This window comes from Pleurodeles waltl, chromosome 7 (assembly GCF_031143425.1).
Source record: "Pleurodeles waltl isolate 20211129_DDA chromosome 7, aPleWal1.hap1.20221129, whole genome shotgun sequence".
Lineage (NCBI taxonomy): Eukaryota > Metazoa > Chordata > Amphibia > Caudata > Salamandridae > Pleurodeles > Pleurodeles waltl.
The window spans coordinates 44,606,402-44,611,092 of record NC_090446.1 but is presented as its reverse complement, the minus strand read 5'-3'; the positions used below and the strand labels follow the sequence as shown (position 1 = coordinate 44,611,092).

General features: G+C 41.3%; 1 long non-coding RNA gene across 1 annotated transcript; it reads right to left on the bottom strand.

Moving 5' to 3' along the window:
* Positions 1-2,975: 2,975 nt before the first annotated feature.
* On the bottom strand, positions 2,976-4,022 carry LOC138247160 (uncharacterized). The gene is made up of 2 exons (XR_011194352.1): positions 3,668-4,022; positions 2,976-3,119 (listed from the first exon to the last, which is right to left on the bottom strand). It is a non-coding gene; the product is annotated as an uncharacterized lncRNA (long non-coding RNA).
* Between the last annotated feature and the right edge of the window lie 669 nt (positions 4,023-4,691).

Below are 4,691 nucleotides of genomic sequence, written 5' to 3'. Positions count from 1 at the left end.
TGAGATTTTGCATCTCCTTGTCAGAGTCCTTGTGCCAGTGGTAAAATCAGCACCAGCACAAACCCGTTCAGCACCACGGACAGCCAGGACAACTCTGCGCCCGGACCCCACGGACCTGGTAGACGTGAACTGACTGTTGTGGCCTTGTCCCAGGGCCTGCAGCACCTTAAGCCTGCAAAGTTCCCTGTAGCTCGACCTACAAGTGGTCATTTCTCACCAGTGGCATCCCTGCCATTGTCTTCAATGCGAGTCCCGTTCTGCACCATGGACAGCCAGGACAGCTCTGCACCTAGACACTGTTGTGATCATGTCCCAGGGACGGATCACAACTCATCTTTAATTGCATTTTCGAAACGCTTGACTTTTTGCCACTGTCTTCAGTGCAACATTTAAAAGCCATTTCTTCAATGGATTTCTATTGCTTCTAAAATTGATATATCCAGTTCTACTGTACCATACTGTTTGTTTTGGTGTCTAAATTTACATAAAATAAGTTATATTTTTAGAAACTGGTATCAGATTTTTTTCGATTGGTGTCAATTACTTGTAGTTCATGTTTTTGCTGTGCAATGCTTAGCACGGTCCTCTAAGTAAAGCCTGACTGCCCTCTGCCACCTTACCAGGACTGAGATAAGAAATTACTAGTGTTAATGTTAGGACCATTTCTAGGGTATTGTGAGAGTTTTACATGGTGAGAACTAACCCCCACACCACATAACACTTCACTTTCCTACAAACATCAAACTGTAAACAGGCACCTAACGTAACGTTTTTACTTTTAAGTCCTGGTGGAATGCCATTTGTTTTCTTCATAGACTAGACACCAACTGTGTTTCTCCTATATCCATTTCCTTAGCCATCAAGAGAGTTCCTTTAAGGCTTCCACTAACTACACGTTTATCCTCATGAATACAAGTATTACTGTGTCTGATGAAGTGAGGGACCACCTTCAATTCCTCCAATTCCCTCTGTCTATTTGTATTGTATATTTATACTTATATTAATAGATGATTTAAATAATGTCAGCATAATGCATATGTACTCTTTTACTTTTTTCTCCACTTCACAGTGTCTACAGTTTTATTACTATTTTTTTTTTAACTTACACGGTTCAGCTATGTATTTTTTCCTTCCCCTTATTTCCCCACCCCCCACACCTCATACGTTACGATAGTTTCATGCAGCTTAAATGTACAACTACTTATATTTATTCTTAACAATTTTACTTTCACAAATTGTATTTATGCCTAGTACTTTTGTGTTATTTCTTGTTCTTATACCATACAATAATTATTGAATTGTTGTTTCTTGCTGTCCTCAATAAACTCTAACTTTAAAAAAGTTGTCACTTATTAATTCCAAACGTTATGAGATTAAAACACCCCTAACAATGTATTTGTTAACCTTTATACTTTTCAGATTCTTTGTGTTAAAATGACTTGGTGGATCTTTGGAAGCTGTTAACAGCTTGGAAACTGATGGGGGGATGAACGGAGCAATCTGTACATACTATAGAAAGGCGACTTATCTAATTAGAAAGAAACCAACTACCAATGTATGGAGTCTGCAACTTATTTTTCAGCATGTAATGTCTGGGATCTGTCATTGTTTTACCATTACAATATGGCCACACATCATTTCTGAACACAGTGGCATCTTGGAATGTCAAACAAATTAAGCCTGTGGACAATACCACTTTAAAAGGGTTGAAACAGGGGCCATGTGGGATGCAGATCACCAAGAGATGCCCACAGTTCTGAAAAGTGACTCAGCAGTGACTCAGCAGTGCCAAGTGCTTTACAAATAAATCAAAAAACATATTAAAAAAGGCAGGTTTTCTAGGAGAAAAAAGAATGAACGGGTATCTTAAACTAAGAGAGTGTCCCTAGCGCCATGAGAACCTAGGGGTGAGTAGTGCGCTCTAGAAATAGCTGATTGATTGGTTTTGATTGATTGATGTTAGGCCTAGAAAAAGCGGGAAACTCGATGAACCATTGGTAGGCCAATGATCATAGATTGAGACTTCGTTCAGCAATAAAAACTTTACAAAGTCCTCAGGAAAATCTCAAAATTAAATGTATGCTATGAAGAAATTTAAAATGAAGACTGGTTTAGTGCACATGACGATGCATGTGCTAATTCCTTATAGCGTGTTCATTTATTTCGTGGTTTAGCAAAATGGCAAGCCAGAGCTTTTAAGTTTTCCAAGTCCATGCATGAGTAGCTTATCCAGGCAAGGGTTTTCCAATGCATTCTGGGGACTTGCATTGTGCTTTTGTCCAATAGTAAAATCAGAACTACAAGTCCAAGGATGCAAAGCAAAATCTCTGGGCTTTGTGAGCTACTCACTCATTGACCTGCACAACTTGAGAACTTTGGAAAGAAGAAGGAATGAAAAAAACTAGGCGATTGTTCATACTGAGACGTACATCTTCCATCCATAGCACCAGAAAAGGATAGACATGACATCACCTTATGGGATCAATAAAAATGTCAGTGTTCAAAAAAGAAACATTTATAATACCAGTGCTTATCAGAGAGGCAATGGCGGGGAGTATTACAATGTAAACATGGGAACATTTGCTCTTCAGAAGAAAGGACATCTGGCACTCTCTCTGGCAGGAGGCGTATTAGGCATATTTACCGATCAACAAAATCAATGACAATTGATGATTACAGAAGGTTTGGATGTGAGCCCATGTATGTCTTGATATTGGGGATACCTACTAATCATTCTTAGAGTCCCCTGTTTTAGTGTGGTTATATCATGGGCTTTCTGACGCTCTGAGGTAAAAAGATTGAAATTCTCACAAATTCTGCCAAGTTTTATGTGGCATAAATTGTTGGGGGTGGGAGGGGGCGGTTGGCGATAAGATCATTCAGTTTGCTTCATGGTGTACTTTTAATTTGGGCATAAACTCCTTTTTGTGTCTTGTAGCGATACTGAAGGGCATTAATCACGCAGGAGTCGGTCGTCAGGTATATAAGTGGTATTTATTGTATATAAATTGGAATTGTGCTCTTGCGGTTTGTGTTTTCTCCTCTTTGTTTCTTCCGGATTTCGTTTGATGATGTTATGCAGGTTTCTGGGTCTCACTCTTCTTCTTCTTTCCCTCCGTCTCATAGGTTTGCCGGGAAGCGCACGCGAAAAGAAACAGAGGGATAGCGGTAAGTGATTTTTTCTTTAATTCACTCGTTTTGTATTTCCCTTTTCTATCTCCTCCTGACTTTCCTTCTTTATGCTTCGTTCTTTTTCTTTCCTGATGTCTTTTCCCTTCTTTTCCTGTGTTTTTCTTGGACTGCAGGCTTTTCTCTTTTCTTCCCCTTTCTGCCAGTGATTCTGTCACGGTCTTTTCCTACCTTTCTTCTTTCTGATCTCTCTTTTGCTTCTACTCTCTGTCTTTTAAGGGTGTGCTTTCCCTATCTATTACTCGCAACTTTGTCACTTCTCTTATTCCAATACAGGCTCTTTTCTTACACAGTGCCTTCTTACTTCTCTTGTGCAAATAAGTGCTCTTTTCCTTATGCGGTGCTTAGACACTTCTCTTGTGCAAATAAGTGCTCTTTTCCTTATGCCACCCAACCTTTCCTCGTGAAAATATTGTGCATCCCCTTTAGTCTTTCCCCCTCCCGTCCTCCCGACCCTCAGGCCAGTTTCCCCAGACACCTGGAAATGCCACGCTTCTCCAGAAGCATGGCGGGACCCAGCGCTCCGTCTTCCTGGGCTACCGCGGTGTTTGAACCTCTGTCTGCCGCTGGGTTGATCACTTCCCGTCGGTTGGGAAGGAACCGCTCTCCCGGCATCCAAATCCTCTCGTCTCGATGGGTCTCCTCGTCCTCCGTCCTTTCGCCGTCTCGTCCTTCGTTCCTCCAGTCCTCTATCGCGCAGTCTTCCTCCTCCTCTACCTCCGCTGACACCGACCCTTTTAACTTTCCTCCTTCCTGCGACGTGTCGGAAGCTTGCCGCTCCTTGGTGGTGACGCTGGGATGTTCCTGTGCAGCCCCGGCAATGTCAGCACAAGTCAGGCTCATGTGCGGGCGGGATATGGCCAGCCCGTCACATGTCTGAATTGTGAATATCACAGGACTAAGAGATATTTAAAATATTTTTTTTAAAACTGCAGACAGTCAGAGGTATAGTATTTCTTTCAAGACACCTATTGAATTATTTTTTGTACCGTTTTCTTGATAACGTCCAAGCATCCTACAAGTAAATGGGATGTAGCCAGCTAAAAAGAACATTTGCAAGATGATACAACCCAAAATATTTTAGTGAAGTTTCACACTGGCCAATATTAGTTTTCCCTTTAGTTCTAGCTAACCAGGTGTTGATCAACTGTCTAAGAACATCTTTACTTTTTCTGACCAAGTGAGCAAACATCTAAAAGCTACTAGACCAATCTAAGAAGTGGCCGGAGTTGCTGTTGGTGACGTAGCTAATAGGAGGTTAAGAGGACACACACACACACTCACTAGTCTCAACTCTGAATTGACACACCCTTTGACAAGGAATTTTAGTGGTGTTGATCAAAGGTGCCAGTTGTCCAATAGGCCTGTAGTTAGGAGTGTAGTTTTCAGGAGGGATTGGCCCCAAGTAATGACAAGGCAAAAAAGGTAATGACAGGACTAAAAAAGAATAATAGGAGCAGATTATTACAATGATATTTGTGGAGAGAATAGGTCAACATGTT